We start from the raw sequence: 13480 nt of genomic DNA, 5'->3' as shown, positions 1-13480 counted from the left end.
TATCAGGTTTGATCCAGGTAAATTTAAATTTTGGTGGGTTGACCCGTTTGAACATCTGAAAATATTTTCTAGTTTCATCGTTGTTTTTTTAATAAATAATGATGAACAATTAAAATTTAACGGGTTAGACCGAGGTTGGATAAAGGAAAAACCTCCTGATTAAATTCAAGTGTGGGGAGGTTTTGTAGAGTTTGTTAAATTTTTATATTTAGTATATTCTTGGTAGTTACGATACGTGTTTACTTGTACTTTGAGTCGTTTTTTTAACTATGAATCTAAGTTAGTGTTTTTGAGTCAGTTTTTGTGTCGAGTCGGTACTGCTTGGGTTTTTGCTTGTTTTTGATTATGCAGGTTTGAATATGTACCACCCGTACTCAATCTCCATTAGGGTGACTTCGGAGCTGTACAACAAATTTCAAGGAATTTTCCAAGTATACCAGTCAGACTCAAAGCCGATCGCGACCGAAATGCTATATGATCGAGCTGGATTGGACGAAAGTTTTGGAGTTTACGCATCATAAAACCAGCTAAGTCCTTTCTGATTTGCCCTTTGTCTTTTTATTTCTTATTTATTTTAGTCTTTTGAGGCGGTTTCCATCCTACATTGAGGGCAATGTAGAGTTTAAGTGTGGGGATGGGAAACTATCATTTAGTGTCTTAGTTAGTAGAGTCTTGAGTCATAAAATATGAAAAATAATACAAAAAAGTTAAAAAAATTAGAAAAATCCAAAAAAAATTGAAAAATAGAAAATGTTCCTGTTTTAGATGATTGCAAATAAAAACGGATAATGATAGAAAAATCAGGTTTGTTCAGGTTTCAAATAATAATAATACGAGAATAAAAAGTTAAGCTTGTGTCTAATTTGGGATGTGTGAGTAGGCTCGATCCGGTTTCTAGGTTCCTTTGATATTAAAATACCCTAATTGTTAGTGTGCTAGTGGGTTCTCATCTAGGAAAAATAGGGAAACCGAAACCGCCAAAAATAGTATAAGGAATGCCGTTATAAGCTAAAATTATTAGAAATTTTTATCAAAGAAAAAAAATATACAAAACAAATGAGCTAGATCGAATAAATAACAAGGCCTATGTAATCTACGTTAGGGATGGTGACTCTGACTTAGATTACCTCTGGGATTGTTAAAAAGAAAAATGCAAAAATATTGATGCCCATATTGTCGCTCTCGGGGATGGTGACTCTGGTTGAGACAGCCTCTAGGTTAGGTATGCATAGTCTAAAGCTCAAAAGAAAAAAAAGAAAACAAAAAGATGAAAACTTTGATGTTAAATTCTTTTGATTTTGGTATAAAACGGTTAGGAAATAGTCCAGTGACTGTTCCTTTTGTTCTCTAAGCTTGAGGCGGGATTAAGTGAAACTGCGGTTTTTAATGTGAGACTGGTACGTGCGCGACTATACATATTTTTACAATGAAATTACACACGAATTGGTTTTAAATTTATAAAAGTGATTATTACTTTTACATCAAAACACACACGAAAGAGGCAAGTGTAACCCGTCATATATGTAGTAAAGTATCGGTAAGAACCAAGTATCGATCCACAGAAATGGGCGGAGAATTAGTACTAGACCTTTGTCATTAAATTACCGGTAAAAAACATAAGTTGTTTTGGTTTTAACTACACTAAAGTAAGCATAAACAAATACTTATAAAACATAGTAAATTATATATAAATAGCCTTGCTTAATACACAACCAAAGCATGTCAACTAAGTCGGTTTTGGCACTAGAAGCATTCAGTCAATTTTCCATTTTGAGACAATTAGTATCCCTTTCGGGAATCCTAAAATGACAATCATTCGGAAAGTTAAAACGATAAACACACTTTAACCACCTAAAATTGTTCTTTAACGTGCAATTGATAAATGTCTATAAAAATCTCCTAAAAATAAGTTAGTCATCCGTTAGGAGTTCTCTAACCTCACTTAATCAAGGAAAGCAACACCGATAAACACAATGCAACCACCGAGACAAGCATAAACTAGATTAAATCACAACCGAGTTCATTTTACAAATCTTGCACATAAATTCACCAAGATAGCAATTTTGGCCGAAACTACTAACTAAGCTAACAAATCATGGCAAGAATTCATAACAACACCATCTAACCCGTTAGAGTCCTTCCGTGAGGGCAAGCTTTCTTGATTAACAATATTACATCTTATTAAACCACTAACCCGTTAGAGTATCATGGTGCCCACATTTTAACCAAGTTAAGCTAGTTAACCAAATTAAAAGTTTACTAATACATGATTAAATAAGCTTCATTTTTCAACTATCTTACCTAACCAAGCACCAATCATCCAACACAATTACTTATAATCAAGAAATCAATATCAATAACAAGGTTGCAAACTAATCATCAAAGATAATCATAGAAAACACTTCCAAATTTCATTACAAACATAGATTAACATACTAATGGCTATAATCAAGCAAGGGATTATTGTGTTTTTGCCCAAAGGCTACAATAATACATAAATATTAATCTAAATGCTTGAAAGATTAACAAGAACATGGAAAGATTAGAAAACCCAACCATAAACAAGCACAAGATTAAGAATCCGGATAGTAAATGAGCAAAACCGGGCAATGTGGCTTGAATCCGAGTGAAAGCAGAAGCCTTCGGAGCCTCAAAATCGCCTGTAAAGCTCTCCAAAATTCCAGAGTTACTAATAGAATGGTTCTGTTCTGTTTTTATGCTTTTTCGATGTCGCACGGTCGTTCTCCGATCGCACGACCGTGCACTTTAAGCAATTATTGGTGGTGGTCCACCATACTGCGTGACATCACAGATCGTTGACTGGTCTTCGGCCACGTACGACCGTTCTTCAATTGGCACGACCGTTCCTTTCCGAGGTCTGGTTGCACGCCTGGCCCTTTGGTCGTTCAGTTTCGAGGTCTTGTTGGAACGTCAGGTCCGCACGGGGTGCAAGATATGGAACGACCGTGCGTTCCCGGGTTGTCCTTCAATGCCTTGCACGCAGAGTTGCACCATCGTTCACTGCTGGGCCTTTCTTACTTTGTCGGATATGCACGGTCGTGCATCAGGTCGCACGACCGTTCCAGACGCCCAGGTCAGTTTTGTAACAAAAGTTTTTCAGCTTCGTCGTTTTATCCGGAAAGTCCTCGTTTTCGCTGTCATCTTGTCTGGTATGCTGTTTTAGGCCTGTAAACAAAAATGTAGATAATTAAGTATCCGAATGATGGTTTTACGGCCGAAAACGCATAAAATAGGGGTAAAACGGGGGACTAAAATATGTGTAAATTAGCGAATATCAAATCTCCCCACACTTGAACCTTGCTTGTCCTCAAGCAAGCTGAACTAAAAAGTAATAAAAGACAGAAACAAACAAGAATGATAATTTACACACTATTTTATTGAAAACTACTATAAACGGTTAGCCGGTTTGTCGAAAGACAACATCAAAGGACTCAAACCCAACAAGCATATGCAATTATAAGAGCGACAACCAAAAAGCCGTGACTTCACATTTAGTTGACTCAACATGTTAATCTTCACACGACTCACAATTTTCACACACACTCGGTTTTATTTATGAAACATGCATAAAATGTGTATGTGCAAACACTCAATGCCACGTCAATGAAATATGCAATATCATAAGCTTGTCATAAGATCTCGTCTCCACCAACTAACATGCGAATAAGCGTAAATCAAGAGGTCTTTACGGGTTGTAACGTTAGGCTTGGGCGAAGGGTATGGAAGTAGACATATAAAGTGGCGAAAATGGTTAAAACTCGGTAGTAGCGTTTAACTAGCAACAAAATATACACCTATACATACAAATGCCTTAAAAAGGCGACTATTGCGCAATCGAGCTTATCAACGAAATTTTAACATTTAAGCATTCAAAATTGCTCGATTTTTATCAACTTTACCCTATTTTAGGGTGTTTTATTTTCTGTTTTTTTTTTACAAAATAATTAAACAATAAACTGAAACAAATGCTAGTTAAACGATTATTTTGCCCGAGTTTCAACACTAAAAAGGGGTTTGAAACATATAAAGGCTAAATTTGGCTAAGTGGGCGATAATATGGGTAAACAAAGGTAAACGGGAAGGCTCGACAGGGTTAATCCTAAAGGGTAATATAAGGTGAACGGGGAACACAACACAAAGAACAAGGTTTACAACAAAGGGGTAATCTAAGTGCCTCTATCACTTTTACACAAATCCACAAGTTCATGGTCTTAACAAGCATACTAGTGACAAATTCTAGATTACACATAACATCCGGCTCACTCCTATATCCAAAATGAACAAACAAATATATAACAATAGGCTCAAATATGCTCACGTAACGGATGGAATGGGTAAAAGTTTGAAAACTATCATGTAAGTCTTTCTTTGTTTGTCACGCTTTCCGGTTTCCTTTTTCAAACATATTTTGCTTGTCGAGTTTTTATCAAGTCCGAAGCTTTCTAAAACACAACCAACCGGTTTATTTATTAAAATATAAACAAAATATAAGTATTTTTGAATGATTTTTCTGATTTTCTGATTTTTTTTAGAGGACAAACAAAGTTAACAATGTTAACCCCCTCCCCACACTTGAACTTCGCATTGTCCCCAATGCGAAACCCGAAATATAGAGAAAAAAAGGATAATAGTACTCCCCTCAAGATGATATCTGATGAAACGAGACTTCCAAAGCTGTGTCTGTCATATGCTCCGGTCCGAGATATGTCGGATCTGCAAGTATGTCATATGTACACCAAAACAGAAAAGTAACAAAATAAACACAAATAAACCAATATGTACATAAATAAACTACCAATCCAAACAAATACATAACATAAAGTGAAGTGTTTTAAAAATAAAATACAATCCGAGGGTGTTTGAAATACTAGGCAAAAAGAACACCCGAAATAACAAGTACTGAAATAATAATAAAAACCACCAACGAACTACACCACCAACTCCTACTCGTCATCACCATCATCGTCTCTCGTGAAGGATGGGCCCGCATCACCATAACCAGGCGGGTTCCACGGTGGGAACTGTGGAGGGTGCTGAAAGTAGTCGGGATATGCATGGTGCATCTCCCCGAACAAGTATGAAAATCCGGCACTCACCCCCTGGTATAAGCTCTCCTGGCTATGCCTAAGCTGATCCTGAGTGGCCCTGAGCTGATCCTGACTAGCCCGGATCTGGTCCTGGCTAGTCCTAATCTGGTCGATGTACGTACCATGCTGTTCCTGCGTAACACGCATCTGCTGGAACTGCTGATAAAACTCAGGCCAATCCTGATGCTGGTGGTACTCATAGTGCTGCGGCTCATGTGGCGGTGTCTGGTGTGGTGGTGTGTGTGGCTGGTGCTGCTGCTCCTGCATTTCTACATCCTCTTCGTCTGATGGAAGTGGGGGTAACGGGTCCCAGACCTCATTGTTGAGCCCCCTCAACCTATCCCCCCTATCGAGCTCTACAATCAACCCCATTGCCTTCAGTGACCTGATGTCGACATGAACCCCCTCGGTTATCAGAGTGAGACCCTGAAGCACCTCCTCAGTCATAATGTGTTCATTATACGCTATTTCGGTCACATACTGACCGCCATGTGTCTGACTGCTAGGAGTCCTCCCTGAGCACTTGACAAAGTATTCAGCCATTCGCGCAGCAAGGTTGATAGGTGCTTGCTCTACCAACGCATATAGAAAAATCAAATCTGGTGTTGGATAGTTACCAAGACTGTCCATGCGACCGCATATCGTGTGGCTAAACACATGGTGCATCACTCGCACCAGAGGGTCTCTAAGTCGCGAGGCCTTTGACATTCTCGGGTTGTAGGGGTCCCCAACAGCATTTGTAGCCCAAAATGCATCCCGTGCTGCATCAGAAGGGAAGGTGAACTGCTCTGTAAAGACATTGGGATCATCCATGTCTTCTCTAGTGTAAATCCCGAGCCTCCTACCCAAACGACCAACCGACCACCTATGCCATCGACCACATAACCTGAAAGCTATCCGCTCCTTGTGGCGGAATTTGGGTCGTCGAGCAGCAACCGGCTTTTCGTAGGCATACGATGCGAAGAACTCTATGGTCAGCTCCAAGTAAACGGGTCGGTTACAACCGACCAGATTTGTAAGTGGGCGACTCATCATGTTTTCTAATCGGTCATACTGATTGAGTTCTTGCATCACCTCCCAATCCAACCATCTAGGGACTCCGAACTGCCCTCTCTGGGCCCATAATGCGTCTCGTTTTGGAATGCATAAAGCCTCACGCTCGTCGTTGGGATCGAACTGAAGGAAAGGATGGTTCATCTGCATGAGAATTAATATTAGAGAGATGGAAACAGGAGAAATTTGAATTAAGAACAGCCGAACAACCACTTATGAAGAACCTGCAAATCTGATCTGGGCATATGGCACGGTCGTGCGTCGAGCTGCACGGTCGTGCGTCGCCGATGACATGAACCATCTGCCCAGAGATGTCGGAACTGCACGGCGTGCGACCAATCGGCACTACCGTGCAACACCGAACAACAAGCTGGAATCGTGATTTACCCGGAATGGCACGACCGTTCCATCCAAGGAACGACCGTGCAACAAGTGACCTGCAGATTTCAAACCCCTGAACTTTGAATAGCCTGATTTTCCCAAAATCAACAACTTTTTTGTACAAATAGGGGTCGGAAACTCAACCGGGTGTTCATGATAAGCAAGATTCAAACAAGGGTTAGGGTTTCGATTTGTTTATGAAGAGAACCCTAATAAATCCCTTGAAGAATCGGAGGAATTCTAACCTAGAAAGCAGGGAAACAAGAAATCTACAACTATAGGAACGTACCGTACGAAGAAGGGTGTGAGATCGTGCGAAAAATCGTGCGATTTGATGAAGTATCGCTCTGGAACGGCCTGGTGCTGGTAGGGTTTCGCGATTTGTGAATGGGGGCTGCAGATGAGGGTATTTATAATGCCAAATGACAAAACTGCCCTCAGCCTGACGCACGGTCGTTCGTCCTTTGGCACGGTCGTGCGTCACCTACATCGTTCAAGCCCATTCATTTTTCTCGGTGATGCACCGAGGGTGCGATCCACCGTGCCGGCAGCTCGGGAACGCACGGTCGTGCGAATCCTGGCACGGTCGTGCATCAGCTGCAGATCAGAATTTTCTGCAGAAGCCATTTCCAGCAACTGTTTTGGCCGTTTTTCGCCATTTTTTCAACACGCCTACTGTTTTAACAATATTGCAACATAGAACCTTCGCTCGGCACAAATAGAAACTGTACAAACTAAAGGAAACTACCTAACTAACCTAAATTACGCTAAAACTACAAAAACACAAAAAAGACAATTTTACCCTTATAGCGCCAAAGACGCTCCTGCTACATTTTTGTCGGCGAGTCAGTAGCGTAGACTCATGCTAAATTTTTGTCGGCGAGTCGATAGCAAGACTCCAAGCTAAAACTAGAAAAATAAATCCTAAAAAGACGATACTACCCCTAAAGCACAAACTACGCTCTTGCGGCATTTTTGGTCCGCGAGTCAGTAGCGTAGACTCTCTTCTCCCCACACTTATGATGTGTGCGGGGTTTGGAGCTCAATGACCCCCATCACCGACTCTGTCGGCCCGGCAACGTATAACTTCAAGCGATGGCCATTTACTTTGAAAATAACGCCGTCCGCGTTCTCTATTGCAACAGTCCCATACGGAAATACCTCTTTAACCGTGTATGGGCCTGTCCAACGTGAATGAAGCTTCCCGGGAAATAAGCGCAACTGTGAGTTGCAGAGAAGAACAAGATCGCCCGCTTGGAATTCTTTGTGGTCCTTCAAGCGTTTATCGTGCAATTTCTTCATGCGCTCTTTGTACAATACGGAGCTCTCATAAGCGCATTGTCGCAACTCTTCCAACTCATGAATCTGGAGAAACCGGGCTTCACCTCCGGCTTTTAGGTCCAGATTTGCAGTTTTTAGAGCCCACATCGCTTTATGCTCCAACTCAACCGGTAAATGGCATGCCTTTCCGTACACAAGCCTAAAGGGAGTAGTCCCAATAGGCGTCTTGTAAGCCGTACGGAAAGCCCACAACGCTTCATCAAGCTTATCCGACCAATCCTTGCGGTTTGCACCTACCGACCGCTCAAGGATTCTTTTCAGCCCCCGGTTCGTGACTTCGACCTGCCCGCTTGTCTGTGGATGATAGGGCGTGGATAAACGGTGATGCACACCGTAACGGGACAAAGCTCTCTCGAGCTGAGTATTGCAAAAATGCGTCCCTCTGTCACTGATAAGCGCTTTCGGAGCGCCGAACCGGGCAAATAAGCTTTTCAAAAATCTCACGACCACCCTGGCATCATTGGTGGGTAAGGCTTGTGCCTCCGCCCACTTCGATACATAGTCAACTGCGACCAGGATGTACTTATTACCTCGTGAGGGGGGAAATGGTCCCATGAAGTCTATCCCCCATATATCAAAGACTTCACAAACCTGAATCCAGTTCTGAGGCATTTCGTCACGTGCCGATATATTTGTCGCCCTCTGGCAAGCATCGCACGCTCTAACCCAACTCTGCGCATCACGAAATATAGTCGGCCAATAAAACCCGGAATCCAACACCTTCTTGGCGGTAAAGTTGGCTCCATGGTGGCCTCCGGTAGGTCCCTCGTGACAGTGGCGCAGAATATCGGTCGCCTCATTCCCTGAAACACATCTCCTAATCACCTGATCAGCACCAACCCGAAACAAGTAAGGGTCATCCCAAATGTAGTGCTTGACATCCGAAAAGAATTTCCTCTTTTGCTGGTGAGTCAACCCTTTAATCAGAATCCCGCAAGCAAGGTAGTTCGCAAGGTCAGCGAACCATGGCGACTCATCGCATATCTCAACACTCATCAAAGACTCATGTGGGAAGTTGTCATTTATGGAATCCCAACGCGCGTCTACGATGTCTCCATGCTCTAACCGAGATAGATGGTCAGCCGCTACATTCAACGCACCCTTTTTATCTTGAATTTCAATATCAAACTCCTGCAGCAACAAGATCCACCTAATCAGACGCGGTTTGGCGTCCTGTTTGCTGAAGAGATATCGGATGGCAGCGTGATCAGTATATACAACGGTTTTCGAAAGCACCAAGTACGATCTAAATTTGTCAAATGCGAAAACGACCGCCAAGAGCTCTTTTTCTGTCGTGGTATAATGCTCCTGAGCGTCGTGAAGAGTTTTGCTCGCATAATAGATCGGGTGAAAGTGCTTTTCTCTCTTTTGGCCAAGAACGGCCCCTATAGCGTAATCACTCGCGTCGCACATAATCTCAAACGGTAGACTCCAGTCGGGTGCAACTAAAATAGGGGCCTCAATCAACTTTTGCTTGAGAAGGTCAAAGGCTCTCAAGCAATCATCTCCGAAGATGAACGGAGCGTCTTTCTCCAACAAACGGGTCATGGGTCTGGCGATTTTTGAAAAATCTTTGATGAATCGCCGATAGAACCCGGCATGACCGAGAAAGCTCCGTATAGCTCTAACAGAGGTGGGGGGCGGAAGTCGTGAAATAATTTCGACTTTAGCTGGATCGACTTCCATGCCCGCATGAGAAATTTTGTGTCCCAGAACTATGCCTTCCTTCACCATGAAGCGGCATTTCTCCCAGTTCAGGACCAGATTCGTCTCCTCACACCTCTTCAACATCTTTCTCAAATTTTCCAAGCAGTGATCGAAGGAATCCCCAAATACCGAAAAATCATCCATGAAAACCTCCATGGAATCCTCGATCATGTCATGGAAAATTGCAACCATGCATCTCTGGAAGGTCGCTGGTGCATTACATAACCCGAAAGGCATCCGCCGGTAGGCGAACGTGCCGAAGGGGCAGGTAAAGGTAGTCTTCTCCTGATCCTCAGGAGCGATAGGGATCTGAAAGTATCCAGAGAACCCGTCTAGGAAACAGTAATACAACTTCCCCGACAGGCGTTCCAACATCTGGTCGATGAATGGAAGCGGGAAGTGATCCTTGCGAGTAGCATCGTTGAGTTTGCGGTAGTCAATGCAAACTCGCCACCCAGTGACGGTACGGGTAGGAATTAGTTCATTCCTATCATTCGAGACTACAGTCATACCACCTTTCTTTGGTACGACCTGCACTGGACTCACCCACACAGAGTCCGAAATAGGATAAATCATGCCGGCATCCAACAATTTAATCACCTCCTTCTTCACTACGTCCTGCATATTTGGATTTAAACGCCTCTGATGCTGTGCACACGGCTTGTACTCGTCTTCCATCAGAATCTTGTGAGTACAAAAAGAAGTATTGATGCCCTTGATATCCATGATTTTCCATGCAATGGCTCTCTTATGAAGTCTCAGAACCTCGAGAAGCTGATTTTTCTCATCCTTTTCCAATGATGCCGAAATTATGACCGGTAAGCGACGCTCCTCGTCAAGAAATGCATACTCGAGATGTGGCGGGAGTTCTTTCAACTCCAAAGGCGTCGGATCTTCAACCGAAGGCTTTGCTTCCTCCTCTTTTACATGGCCAATTTCTAGAAATCTCTCCAGACTCTGGGAACCATCGTCACGAATCTGATAGACTGGCTGCTCGAAATCGTGGCCCTCCTGCGTAATGCCAATCAGGTCCCCACACGACAGACGTGTGTCCGAATCAATCTCGCCAATAGTACCTTGAAAATGAGAGCACATACATGCATCGACAATGTCGACGTAATAAAGCTTGTCATCGTGACATTGAGGATGGTGCATCCATCTTTTGATATCGAATGTCACGTGCACATCATTCACTCGGAGCGTGATTTGGCCAGCTGCCACATCAATAATTGTCCTCGCTGTATTGAGGAAAGGACGTCCAAGTATCAAAGGTACCCTTGAATCTTCGTCCATGTCAAGGATAACAAAATCCACGGGGAAAACAAATTTATCGATTTTTACTAGCATGTTTTCCACAAATCCGCGCGGATACTTTATTGAACGGTCTGCCAACCGAATGCTCATCCTAGTGGGTGACAGCTCACCCAGATCCAGCTTTGTAAAAGCCTTATACGGCATAAGGTTGATACTCGCTCCCAAGTCAGCCAATGCATGGCTAACAGACATGTTTCCAATCAAACACGGGAGCGTAAAGCTACCAGGATCTCCCATTTTCGTGGGCAGACGGTTTTGCAGAACGGCGGAACAAGTTTCATTCATCACCACACATGATATATCCTCGAGCTTCTGTTTATTCGAGAGGATATCCTTTAGGAATTTCGCATAATTTGGCATCTGGGCCAAGGCTTCAACAAACGGTATATTGATGTGTAATTGCTTAAACAACTCTAGGAACTTACCGTATTGCTCTTCATTCTTCTGTTTCTTCAGCCTGCCTGGATAAGGTACTAGTGGAGTGTAATCTTTGACCGGCTCCTGGAATTATGCTGTACTTGTGTGTCAGTCGGGACCGCTTCAGTGATCGGTACTGAGTCCGATATGACGGGTCTGGTAGTTTTTCCACTCCTGGTCATGATCGCATTCACATGCCCGCCCGGGTTTGGTTCTGTGTTACCCGGAAGACCGCCTGGGGGTCTTTTGGACATCATCTGCGCCAGCTGACCAACCTGATTCTCGATATTTTGAATCAAGGCTTTCTGACTCCTCATCTCTCCCTCGTTAGCTAGAAAACAATCTTCGCTTTGTTGGTATCGTTTTTCAGAGCTAGAGAGAAGCTGAGCCATCATATCCTCCAGCTTGGAGCTAGACTAAGGGGCCTGCTGCTGGGAGCTACTCCAACTGGCCCTGATTCTGGTACGAGTATGGACGCTGCTGGTAGGGTTGGTTGTACTGCTGGTACTGCTGACCCTGCTGAGGCGCTGGAGCACGCTGAGTGAACCCCAATGGGTTCTGATTTCATGTGTTCGCTCGCCACCCAAAATTTGGGTGATTTCTCCAACCGGGATTATAGGTGTTGCTGTACGGGTTGTTCTGCGGCCTTACCTAATTACTCACGAAATCTACTTCTTCGTGGCCCTCATATACGACTCCCTGAAAACATGCCCCAGGCTCATGTGACACTCCGCACTGGTCACATCCCGAGCCAGCATGCGCAATCATCTGGGACCTATCGAATCTCGATGCAAGAGCCGAGATTTGTGCAGTAATGGCCGTGTAGTCGTCTACAGCATGAACCCCTGAGCGAGATGATGATGATGATGATCGACCTCTATCTCCTTCCCGACGTGAGCTGGATTTCAACGCAACTTTTTCTATAATATCATACGCTTCAGTCGGCGTCTTAGTTCCAAGATCGCCTCCCGCGTTCACGTCTAATCGCTCCTGCGTATTATAGCTGAGCCCCTGATAGAACGTCAAAACCAGCTGTCGCTTGGAGAAGCCATGATGTGGCGCATCAATCAACAAATCCTTGAATCTCTCCCAAGCCGAATGCAACGACTCGCCCTTGTCCTGGCGAAAGGAAACAATCCGGTTCCGTAGCTTGTTCATTTTCTCAGGTGGGAAATATTTCTGCATAAACTGCTCCGCCAACTGATTGCAGGTCCTGATGGACCCGACAGGAAGTGACATAAGCCAAGCTCTAGCTTTGTCACGTAATGAAAACGGAAACAACCTCAACCGAATCGCATCCTCCGAAACACCTGTAATCCTAAATGTCGAACAAACAGCAAGAAAAGCAGCGATATGCCTCCCGGGATCCTCATGTTCACGTCCGTCAAACTGTACTGAATCTGCACCATGTTAATAATACTAGATCTAATTTCAAAAGTAGGTGCATCTATAGTGGGCTGAAGGATACTCGGCTCCAGGCCTGCCCTTCCGGGCTGATTTGTTTCATTCAACGGTCGGTCGTCGTCCGCCATGACGACTCTCTCCTCGTCCCCAGAGCTTTCGCCTTCAGAGATAATCACCGGCTCGTCGATTGCATTTGCTATGCGTTGTGCAATAACAAGTGACCTTTCGCGCAGCCTCTTACTTCTTCTAAGATTATGCGCTGGTTCGTCAGTAGGCTCAGCGATAGCTGTAACACCCCCAAAATACCACCTGCGGAAACCCCGCGAGGCGTGTTTCGCATCAGAGTCTGAGCCACCAATCACATTGAACCAATAGTAAGTACTTAAATAAAACATGTCATTAATCGCCAAGATTAAATGTCAACACAATATTAATTTCCAAGAGTTATGTAGCGGAAGCATATGATAAGTCGTTTAGTAATCGTTTCAAAATAAATTTAAAACCAATGTATCAATTATAAATAATCCAACAGCTTCGATCCATGACCACTCCAGCTCGCCCAAATAGCAAGTCCATGTTCCAAAGTTAACGACCTACAAGCATGCAAACAAGTGTGTCAGACTACGCTGGTGAGTTCAAGGTGTTGCTTACGTGTGAAGTTACCAGATATTAGTTAAATCAACTCGTTATTTGGTTCAGATGTCGTTGTTAACTTGATTATTGTACCGTATGCAGCGTCAATGATGGGAATGCCT

This window comes from Helianthus annuus, chromosome 11, assembly GCF_002127325.2.
Source record: "Helianthus annuus cultivar XRQ/B chromosome 11, HanXRQr2.0-SUNRISE, whole genome shotgun sequence".
Lineage (NCBI taxonomy): Eukaryota > Viridiplantae > Streptophyta > Magnoliopsida > Asterales > Asteraceae > Helianthus > Helianthus annuus.
Note: the sequence above shows the minus strand (reverse complement) of the source record.